We start from the raw sequence: 12986 nt of genomic DNA on the forward strand, positions 1-12986 counted from the left end.
AATCGAATATATTTTAGTCAAATCGATTGATTGCCTGTTCTAGTTTATGACCCATCGCGGTGCACCGGGAGGAAACTCACATACCTTCCCGAAATAGCTTTGTTCACAATGCATTGTAATCAACATTCCACTATAGTGAACCTATTGTTGGTTTTATAAAGTCATTTTTATATAAGGGGTTAAATTTAAGTTTAAGATACAAAAGCCAAGTATTATGGTTCAATTGTTCGAACGCGAATCAAAGGGCTTACTGTTGATTTTATACGCCGGGACCTTCTACTTATGTTGTGATAAAACTTCTCAAATGCAATTGTGATGTTAACCTGTATAAAGGTGTTAATTTTGGTCAAAATCGAACTGTTACTTCTTTATTTCTTCGATTATCGATTTTCGGTATTTTCTGATACAAAATATATCTAAGAACACTCTCGGACATATAAAGTACATTTGTGTGAAATTTTTAAAAAAATTGGCCGAACCGTTTCGGAGTCCATAAGGAACGGACTCGCACCCATATAGACACATACACAGACACATACAAATACGTACAAAGATAAAATGCTTTTATATGTAAGTAGAGATTTAATTTTTTTTTAATTCTAAAATGTGTCTTTTTTAATCAGTTATCATTTTAGCTTTTCATAAAAAAAAAAAAAATAGACATATTTGTAAGTTGAAAATTGTTCTTAGTAAAAAGTATGTTTGGTTTTTAATTGTTTACTTTGATGAATCCTTTAATCTCATCTCTGTCTATCTCTCTATCTATACTATTATATTGTTATATTTTATATTATATTATATTATATATTATTTATATTTATTTATATTGATATATTATATAAAAGTCACTTTGTGTGTGTGAGTTCATGTCTCATAGGTTCCGAAACGACTGAGCATATCTTTTGTAAATTTCACACAAAGGTAATTTATATGTCTGGAAGTGTTCTTAGATATATTTTGTACAGAAATTCATCCGATAAATATCGAAAATCGAAAAAAAATCCGATCTTAAAAATAGTCTTTCTCACTTATAGATAACAAAGAATTTTACAGGGGCATATTTTACGTTACACCGAAGTGACTTTCTCAGGACATTCATTGTTAAGCCCAAATATCAGCTGACGTGATATTGTAAACGAACTCAGATTGAATTTGATGGACGACATTATCATTATTATTTTTTATTTTATTTTTTTATTTTGCGAATTAATCCACGAGCAAATTATTCCTCGTAATATATAATAATCAATAAAGGATTGATTCTATAGAAATACACACGCAATCTTCATAAATTAAAATATCATGTTTAAGTGTATTGTGCGATTGAGCAATGCCGGGCGTCCAGCTAGTAGTTTGTAATGTGTTGTAGTAAGCAGCTTATAAAAGCAACGTGTATATGTTCCTCAAGAATATGGGATGTAATAAACGTAACTTTTTTTTATTCCGTTTTGGAAAATTCTCGTCATAGCTTGTTTGTTTAAATGCCACGTATTCTTCCTTTTCTTATCGCAAACACTTGTCGTTGTAGAGACGCGTTATTTAATTGCTTCGTGCACGTTTCTGTCGATGCCATGACGTGACGATAACAATAAGCAAAGTCTGTTTGACGTTCCATTGATTATTGCTAAAATAAAAAAAATGAAGTTTTTTTTTCAATGAAATTCTGCAAGCAAAGTGAACAGACGTATCTGCTGCTCTTAGATGCGTCCTATCATCTGTATAACAAGTTTTGTCCGTAGGTCTGTCACGCTTCCGTTTTAATAGCATCTTGATCCCCCTTTGAGCCGAAATTTGAATAGAATCATATTTTAAAAACCTCAAAACATCTTTGCAAAATTTACTGTGTCAGTTAGTCTATTATACTTGCTTTAGAAACAGCATACTGGTGTGTTTATCTGTCACGCTTAAGCGAATGGCATTTTCATTGCTAAACATGTTGATTTGATGGACGCGTTTATTTTGCGATGAATAAAAACATGTCTTTTTATAGAAATCGTTTCAGACATGAATTTTCTCTCTCCGCAATTTATGAGTAAATTATTCCAAACGCTCGATATGGGAATTAGAGAAAATTTCGATATTAGATTGGTTTTAAAGTGTGTGGGGGCGGTACCCAGATTCTTAAAAAGGGAACTCTGGGTGGTTTAAATATAAAATTTGTCCCATTCGAGCAGGAATCCTCCTCTTTTGACAGAATGGATACTATACTTTTATCTCAAGTGGAAAACCAGGCACAATCACGTTGACACACTGGTTCTCGCCAGATCACCGAAGTTAAACAACGCTGAGCCTGGCCAGTACCAGATGGGTGACCATTTGGGAAGGCGAGGCGCTGTATGTACCGCGAGGCAAAATACCAGGTTGAGAAACTGGCGCGGTCTATCCTTTTCTCGATGGTAGATGAGACTCTCTTAAGCCGTGGTAGGCATCCCAGCTAGTGATAGCGTCACGATAAAAAAATACCTTTGATTGCCCTGGCGAAGCATCAAGTATTCAGCTACAGACAAGATTTGAATTACACTACAAACTCGTGTAGTGAGTTCAATCTCGGCTACGGCCGCGCTGGGCGGATGGATGGAAAACCAGAGAAGAAATAAAACTCTAAAATGGTAAATTATCGGAGGTTGTTTTCACAATGACGTACCAATATTGCGCAGTGATTCTCTCCTAATTAATTGCCAGTTCTATGATTACAATGACAAAAAAAAACAAAAACATGATGTGTGTGTCACTCCTCGGTGATAATTGTAATCGAGCGAAGAAGAAGAAGAAGAAGAAGAAGAAGAAGAAGAAGAAGAAGAAGAAGAAGAAGAAGAATAGATTTTTCGAATTACTTTTCATAACTTAAGTGTCATTTTCACGACGTTTCGGTTAATGTAATCTCCGACCTTCTTCAGGCATACTTTGTCGAACTCGGAATATTTTTGTCGAAATAGAGAATCTGCAAGAAATTTCGAACGGATCCATTTATTTAAATAACGGAACGAAAGAGTTCCTTTCGAAATTCCGTGTAGATTATAGAGTTCATCAGAAAGATTCCTGAGTTCGATAGAAAGATTTCCGAGTTCAAAAAGGCACACCTGAAGAAGATCAAAGGTTACATCGACCGAATATGTTGTGAAAAGGACACTCAAGATGAGAATAGTAGTGCGATAAATTCAAATAATACAGTAACCAATCCTCATCTCCAAAATTCAGAAACATAAGTGGAATATAGGTTAACATTTATATATTGAAATTATCGTATTCATGATGAATTGAAAACTTGTGTTTTGTTTGTGACATCATCGCAAGAAGATTGCCAAACAGTACCAACGGCTTTCCTGTACTTGTTTGCTTTTTCAACAGAACCGCCCTCTTTCCCAGATCTATTGCTTTCACCACGACTGAAGGACACCATCTAATTTCTGTATAGTAACCATCCAGAATATGTAAGGGAGGAATTAACAGGAGCTACACCTAGCTCAAGGATAACCTGGAACTGAGCAAGGCAGAGCCGTTTATCCCAATAAGGTATTATACATACCCGCTTATCTGAATATATACAGTATAGTATGGTCAAATGGTCACTCATCTGGTATTGGTCGAGGTCACCGTCGCTTCACTTTAGTAATCTAATGAAAACAGGTCTATGCGCATAAAAAGACAATGATAACGTAGGACACACACCAGTGATGAAAAGTGAGCTTTTTATATTTCTACAAACGGATAAACTTTATTCCAACTTGTATACATGTTGCATATTCCTCAATGATTAAGAACCCTGGCGTTCGCTCCACGTTGTTCTTAATAATAATAATAATAATAATAATAATAATAATAATAATAATAGTGATGATGATGATGATGATGATTTGGTTTATTAACGTCTCCCTGAAAAGATATGGGATTCATTTCCAAAGGATTTCCCTCAATCCCGGCCCCAAAGCAGGAGCTTCAAAGATCAAGGGTTTTCCTAAGGATGTTGGTGGTATCTACAATAGCAGAAGTCTAAAGGCCGCCTAAAATATCGGGGATTCGTAGTTTTTTCAATTGTCCTTCCTGATGACTTGATACTACTCCTAGCGTACTAACTACTACCGGAATTATTTGTGTTTTAACCCCGTGTATACGCCTTATCTCCAACGCCAATGGTGCATAATTGCTCCACTTCTCGTTCTCATTCTCTCTCAAATTCCTGTCCCAGGGCACTAAGAAGTCTACAATCTGCCAGTTTTTGGAGACCTTGTCAATGACGACCAAATCCGGACGGTTACGTTCCAATTGCTTAGTTGTTATGACACTTTTGTCCCACCATACCTCTACATTGCCATCCTCACTTGTTCTCACTTCATCAAGCACCTCCTCAAACCACTTTCCAGCACATTTCACCCCAACTGTCTTACATACAACCCAATATATCCGGAGTCCCATTCTATCGTGTCCTTTGCGGTACTCTCTCTGGGCCAATCCACTACACTCTGCTGCAAAGTGCGCAATTGACTCTGAGGTCTTACCACAGATACGGCATTCTGCAGCAACTTCCTCTCCTAGAACCACTTTTTTGAACAGTCGTGTTCCTAATGTCTGCTCTTGTGCTGCGCAAACAAAAGCTTTAGTACTCTGAGCAAGATACCCAGCTCTAAGCCATTGCCATGATCTTTTATCAGCCACTTCTGCTATATTCTGGAAGAACCTTCCATGCATTTTCTTCCTAGCGAGTTCCGCTGCCCTTTCTGTATCCATACGTCTCACATACCTCCACTTCATTGACCACAACCTTAAACATCCACTCCTCAATTCTAACCACATGCTCCTTCAACGACATCTCCTCAGTTCTAACACAATCTTTTACACTTTTCAGTCCTCTCTCGTCGTCTTTCCTTTTTTGATACAGCCTCACTACGCTACTTCGAATGTGGAATATACCAAACATTGCTAAAACTTTTCTTGTTTTGATATACACGTCATGCAACTCCTTGTCAGACCATTACAAAAATCCTGCACTGTATCTCAAAACACTGACTACCCATGCATTCACTGCTTTCATTAGGTTTCCTTCATATAATTTCGACTTCGCAACAGTTTAACTCTTCTAAGATACTACTTCCTGCCTTTCTCTTTCATCTCTCTGTTCATGATGCCTACACCCTCCAACACTCCAAAATACTTATATCCTGTATCTTCTATTTCTTTCATAATTTCTCCATTTGACAGCAGTATTTCATTCGAATAGACCATTACACCTTTTTCATCACCAACACCGCACATTTACTAATCGCGAACTCCATCCCGATGTCTTCTGAGTATGTCCCTAAGAGCTGTACCAGTCTCTCCATTTCCTTCTCATTTCTACCGAATATCTTCAAATCATCCATAAACAGATGGTTGAGGCTGCTCAGTAGCATCATTATCATTACAAAAAGAAGTGGAGATAACGAATCTCCTTTGAATATTCCACGTTTAATGTCAAACTGCCCCAACACCTCTCTGTTTGCTATCAGCACCGTTTTCCATTGGACCATACTTGTCTCCAACAGTCCTATCACATTCCCAGCAACCTTCATCATCAATAGTGTTTCACGGATCCATGAATGAGGAACCATGTCGTAAGCCTTTCTGTAATCGATCCATGCTACACTCAAATTCCTCTTCTTCCTCTTTGTGTCCTGCATTACTGCCTTATCAATCATTAGTTGCTCCTTGGTACTCCTCGATCCTTTCCGAATCCTTTCTGTTCATTGGGGAAAACACCATTACTCAAAAGATGTACATAAACTTTTTCCGCAAAGATTCCGATTAACAGCTTCCACATTAGTGGTAGACATGTAATTAGTCTGTAATTGCTGGCATCTGTTCCCTTTGCAGAATCCTTCCAAATCAGTGTCTTCCTTCCCTTAACAAGCTAATCAAGGACATCTCCCGACTCTATGACCTTTTGCAGGGCAGCAGCTATAGGTGAATAAAGGCATTAAAACTGTTTAAACCAGAAGCCCATCATTCCATCTGGACCAGGTGCCTTCCAGTTTGTCATCCTTCGTATGCCAGCCTTCACGTCATCAATGGTTATCTCAACGTTCTCCATCTGCTGCATTCCTGATAACCTTTCTTTGACCTCTCCCAACTAGCTAGCTATCTCATTATGTCGTCCTTCGACAGACCAAATCCCACTCCATAACTTCCTAGCATCTTTTGCATTTGGAGTGTTGTTATTTCCCGCCTGTTTACTACTATTTAATTCTTTATCTGAGACTGATTGTTCCAGAAAAGATTATTCTGCCAAAACGCAACATTTTTTCCAACAAAGTTTCTAATTTTCATACTACCAGTGTGGATCTTCTCTTTCAACATTGTTAGAACGGTCATCGTTCCCTTTTTCCAGCAATCTATGCCTCCTTTCAAGTTCGTCCTTGGCTTTCTGTCCTAGTTTAATTCCTTTTCTTATTTCATCGATTCTACCAATGTCTTTCTGCCAACGTTCAATACTTTCTTCAAGCCACCTCTGCCAGTATGGCCTTCTATACTTCATTTCCTTCTTTTTCTTCTGTAATAAGCCAAGACGCTTCGCAACAACGTATGACGCTGCATACAGAAGCCTGTTAAGTTTCGTAATCGATATGTTCTTTTTTATGATGTTGTGAATTACTCCTTGAACTATTTTTACCTCGCTTTCCACCTTCCACCTATCACTACTCTTCATGTTTGGAATATCTATGATCTCGTCTCCAAGAAAAACCTCTCTTAACTTCTGAAGTATTTCTTTTTTCTACAGAAGTCAAAGTTCGAACTTCATCACCACTTCATACATCTACTACTTCCACTGGCTCCATTGTCTCAGAGTCATTAATCTCGTCTGCCTTAAATCCTTCAAACTCCTTCTCATCACTTCCATTCCTTCTTAGTTGCCTGCCTCACATCATCGCTTACATTTCACTTCTGCACTTCCACACTCTCAGTGCTTTCATCAGAGCTAGTTTCATCAATTTTACTTTCACTCTTCGTTTTATTCCTAACCTCCGTTCAATCTCTTTAACTTGCAATAATAATAATAATAATAATAATAATAATAATAATAATAATAATAATAATAATAATAATAATAAATGATTATAACAAATAAGTATAATAATCAATAATAATGATAATAATAAAGATTATTAATAAAAAAAATAATAATAATAAATAATAATGATAATAATAAACAATAATAAATAATAATACATAATAAATAATAATAATGATTATAATTATAATATTAAATAATAATAATTATAATAATAATGATAATTATAATATTAAATAATAATAATAAAAAATAATAATAATCATAATGATAATAATAATGATAATTATAATATTAAATAATAATAATAATAATAATAATAATAATAATAATAATAATAATAATAATAATAATAATAATGATAAAACTTTTGTTTAAATACGTTTGTTGGCGGATACCCATATCAAGAGAAGTCAACGATAATTTTCGACATTATTATTTAAAATATAATTTATCTGACATCAATAAATCAAACAATCAGATAAGAAAATTCTCTTGGATTAACCTAACGCCTTACCTATAACGATCCCTTCCAGATATCGCTGTCAACTAGTCCTCCAGATGGCACCCAGCGTTATTTAATTTAATATAAATTTAATTTTCTTATCCAGAAGTGTCGGGCAAGTCAAATACTTTCACCTCTCTCTCTCTCTCTCTCTCTCTCTCTCTCTCTCTCTCTCTCTCTCTCTCTCTTCTCGCTACGAGATAATAGAATGTGTCGATATCGGTGTATTTTTTTTTTATCTTATGTCTAATACAACTTGTAACATCGTAATTTTTGAAGCTTTTTTTGCTGAATCCAACCGCAAACCTTTATTAAAAGCATCATCATGGTCGACACTTGAATGAAGTATACGGGTTTCCAGAGGCTTAATTTTAAGTTCTCGTATGAGAAAACCGCCCAATTTGTAGATCCACGCATCCTATTATAATTCGGGTATACCTTTATCGTTTGGCAAATATACGCATGACTGATTTTCGTGGCGCACTATACTTGCTGCTCTCAGCTCCTCAACTTGATGACGCCGTTTACGTTCAACACCAACCTTTATTTCATTCATCCGCATTTCCGAGTGCACTAGCCTCCAATGTTGCATGATGAATTCCACGCCCCTTTACATATTCTTTCAAACTTTACACATACTGTTACTTCTCCCTTTCAGGCCTTCTAACTTCTACATTTAGTAGAGAATAACATATTTTCTTATATGATTGATTGCTTATCCTTTCGACGTGACTATCCCTCTCATACAATTTTAACTAGAGTAACCAGACTCCTCCAAGACACTGATTTTTATTTAGTTACGTGTCTTAAAAAATAATAGCCAGGTACAACCTAACATGGAGTATTGTTGCTTAATCTGAGCAGGGGCTTCCCGAAAAACCTATCCGGCCTTGACAGAGTTCAAAATCGGTTTCGAAACCTAGTAGTGGGTGCCCTTTTCTTTTCCCTGCAACCTCTTTCTCACAAAAGAGACGTTCGAGCCTGTCTATGTTCTATCGTTATTTTAATCGAAAGTGCTTGTCTGAGCTTTAATCTACGACCCCCTCTCTTCCAAACCTTTACAAAAAGCACTCGTCAAGTAACAACAACTATCAACAATTCTCCCCCCCACTCCTTATCTGTGCATAAATTTAAACGCAAATCACATTAACAAAGCTTTTTTCCGAGAACTTCCCGCTTGTATAACTCTGTTCCGCTGGCCTGTTTTCTAGCTGACTACAATATGGTCGTCTTCAAGTCCAATCTAAACAAGTTCTTGTTGGGCCGTCCTCTTAAATATTCAAATTATGTACGACTTCCGTCACTCACAATTATTTCGCTGTTGTTCCGGTGACCACCGTACACTCATTGTGATCTTTGAGCTTTGATAAGTAGCGACTCCCTTGTAAAAATAAAATATAATAAAATAATATTTTCTGTGTGTACATGTGACCGAACAAAATTCTTTTCTCTTTGTACATGTGACCGAACAAAATTCTTTTCTCTTTGTACATGTGACTGAACAAAAAAAGTAAAAAAAAAGAAAAATGTAAAAAAAAGAAGTAAAACAACGACAAACGAAAATATTTTCGCGTTATAATTCACTAGAATAAATTATCGAAAAAAAACCCCAAAAAACAAAAACACTTTATCTTTTTTTCTCTTTTCTCTTTCTCATCATCCACTATGGCTACTTTTGTTACTGACGACTTCTTTGAAGTCTCGGTAAATTACGATTTGCGCACTTCAACGCTGCAAACTTAAAAAAAAACTGGTTTAGTAATCTCTAAGCCTTATTTTCTGTTATGAATGCTACTGAGACAATTTTTTTTTATTAACACAATTATGAGAAACGTTAACAACCACCGATTATCATGGTTGATAGCATCCTTCTCAAAAGTCCAATATTCAACACGTTCGTCTAACATTCTCAGGTAATATGAATTGGAATAAACACATACACATCTGTATGCAAAGAAGGTGTCCTTACTCTACTAAGCTAGTAAACTTTTCACAACTGGCAGTATCTTATATCACTACCATTCGCACATGCATGCAATACTGTCGTCACATTTGAGTTAGTGCACCAACAACTAATACACAACACAAACACCGGTTTTCGTCAGGTCACCGAAATTGAGCAACGCTGAGCATGACCAGTACCAAATGCCTTACCACTTGGAAATAGATGGCGCTGTGTATAGGTGGAAGGTCAGATCAGTCCTACTGATTGCCAATGTGTGTAATGGTGGCGTGCGCACATGTTAACAACCATATGAAATTATTATGGAGTTTGCGGGATTCCATCATCTCAACTGCGATCGCAAAATAATGAATCTCTTCCTTTTTAACAGAGTTCGAACATCAGTTTCTAATAATAATAATAATAATAATAATAATAATAATAATAATAATAGATTCAGTATTGAGCTTCATCCTTGTCCCATCGTTGTAATGTTGCATCCATGCGCTTGTTCTACAAGTACGTCAACAAATGTACCCCGACGATCTGTTTATACTTGTCGTCATCACAATGTGAATACTTCCGACAAACTCGGCTTACAGAAAAATCCCGCCCCTTTTCTATAGAGGTCTCTAAATGCTAAACGACTTTCTGCTCCTTCCCTTTGGAATTATCTCCCTTTTTGATGACCTGGTTTCACCCACATTAAAATCGACTTTTTGTCACATATTTCTGTCGTGGAAAAGCAATTAAATAAACATAGCATGACGAATCCTCACGGGAATGAAACGCAAAAAAATTCTGTGTAACAAAATTGTCATATATATTTTGAAAACTTACTACCTAGCTCTACTTACGTATCGAGCACTGTCGAAGTAAACACTGGAAATATTTACATAAAAGTTTATGTAGATACATTTTAAAAATATTATACACACGATCATCGTTCTAAATGTAAAGCCTCCTTTTTAAGTAAAAAAGTTGAAGAACTACAATACCAGGAGTAGTATCATTAAAACGAGCGACATTTTATGCTCCAGAATTTATTTTTCTACATAGTCACCACCATTCTCAATGCACTTTTCCTAAGGATACAAGGAAGTATCTCTGCTTCTGAAGCACGTCCATAACAAGGGTTTTTTTTCAGAGACTCACACCGTCAATATCTGCAACAAAGAGAAGAAACGTTTATGTAATGAACGCATAGGTTTACGCATCATAGCAATGCAATTTGCAATTCCTTTTGATGGAATAAAATAAGAAACGTTACTTTTGTAACGCTCTTGTATATCAATCTATCTATTTATCTCTCTCTCTCTCTCTCTTTATATATATATATATATATATATATATATATATATATATATGTATGTGTGTGTATGTGTGCGTGTGTGTGTGCGTGTGTCTGTTTATGGGAACAATATGCTTATTCAATTATATCTCACCATTTTTTATATCAATCCTTTTATTTATGAAGTTCGATATATATTTTATATAACTACAAAGTATATATAAATAAATGACAGTAAAAAGTAAAAAAAGAAGAAGTAAAACAACGACAAACGAAAATATTTTCGCGTTATAATTCACTAGAATAAATTATCGAAAAAAAACCCCAAAAAACAAAAACACTTTATCCTTTTTTTTTCTTTTCTCTTTCTCATCATCCACTATGGCTACTTTTGTTACTGACGACTTCTTTGAAGTCTCGGTAAATTACGATTTGCGCACTTCAACGCTGCAAACTTAAAAAAAAAACTGGTTTAGTAATCTCTAAGCCTTATTTTCTGTTATGAATGCTACTGAGACAATTTTTTTTATTAACACAATTATGAGAAACATTAACAACCACCATGGTTGATAGCATCCTTCTCAAAAGTCCAATATTCAACACGTTCGTCTAACATTCTCAGGTAATATGAATTGGAATAAACACATACACATCTGTATGCAAAGAAGGTGTCCTCACTCTACTAAGCTAGTAAACTTTTCACAACTGGCAGTATCTTATATCACTACCATTCGCACATGCATGCAATACTGTCGTCACATTTGAGTTAGTGCACCAACAACTAATACACAACACAAACACCGGTTTTCGTCAGGTCACCGAAATTGAGCAACGCTGAGCATGACCAGTACCAAATGCCTTACCACTTGGAAATAGATGGCGCTGTGTATAGGTGGAAGGTCAGATCAGTCCTACTGATTGCCAATGTGTGTAATGGTGGCGTGCGCACATGTTAACAACCATATGAAAATATTATGGAGTTTGCAGGATTCCATCATCTCAACTGCGATCGAAAAATAATGAATCTCTTCCTTTTTAACAGAGTTCGAACATCAGTTTCTAATAATAATAATAATAATAATAATAATAATAATAATAATAATAACTTAATAGATTCAGTATTGAGCTTCATCCTTGTCTCATCGTTGTAATATTGCATCCATGCGCTTGTTCTACAAGTACGTCAACAAATGTACCCCGACGATCTGTTTATACTTGTCTTCCTCACAATGTGAATACTTCCGACAAACTCGGCGTACAGAAAAATCCCGCCCCTTTTCTATAGAGGTCTCTAACTGCTAAACAACTTTCTGCTCTTTCCCTTTAGAATTATCTCCCTTTTTGATGACCTGGTTTCACCCACATTAAAATCGACTTTTTGTCACATATTTCTGTCGTGGGAAAGCAATTAAATAAACATAGCATGACGAATCCTCACGGGAATGAAACGCAAAAAATTCTGTGTAACTAAATTGTCATATATATTTTGAAAACTTACTACATAGCTCTACTTACGTATCGAGCACTGTCGAAGTAAACACTGGAAATATTTACATAAAAGTTTATGTAGATACATTTTAAAAATATTATAATACACACGAGCATCGTTCTAAATGTAAAGCCTCCTTTTTAAGTAAAAAAGTTGAAGAACTACAATACCAGGAGTAGTATCATTAAAACGAGTGACGTTTTATGCTCCAGAATTTATTTTTCTACATAGTCACCACCATTCTCAATGCACTTTTCCTAAGTATACAAGGAAGTATCTCTGCTTCTGAAGCACGTCCATAACAAGGGGTTTTTTTTCAGAGACTCACACCGTCAATATCTGCAACAAAGAGAAGAAACGTTTATGTAATGAACGCATAGGTTTACGCATCATAGCAATGCAATTTGCAATTCCTTTTGATGGAATAAAATAAGAAACGTTACTTTTGTAACGCTCTTGTATATCTATCTATCTATTTATCTCTCTCTCTCTCTCTCTCTATATATATATATATATATATATATATATATATATATATATATATGTATGTGTGTGTGTATGTGTGCGTGTGTGTGTGCGTGTGTCTGTTTATGGGAACAATATGCTTATTCAATTATATCTCACCATTTTTGATATCAATCCTTTTATTTATGAAGTTCGATATATATTATATATAACTACAAAGTATATATAAATAAATGACAAAATGTCTATATT

This window comes from Euprymna scolopes, chromosome 12, assembly GCF_053919585.1.
Source record: "Euprymna scolopes isolate OS-2025 chromosome 12, ASM5391958v1, whole genome shotgun sequence".
Taxonomy (NCBI): Eukaryota; Metazoa; Mollusca; class Cephalopoda; order Sepiida; family Sepiolidae; genus Euprymna; species Euprymna scolopes.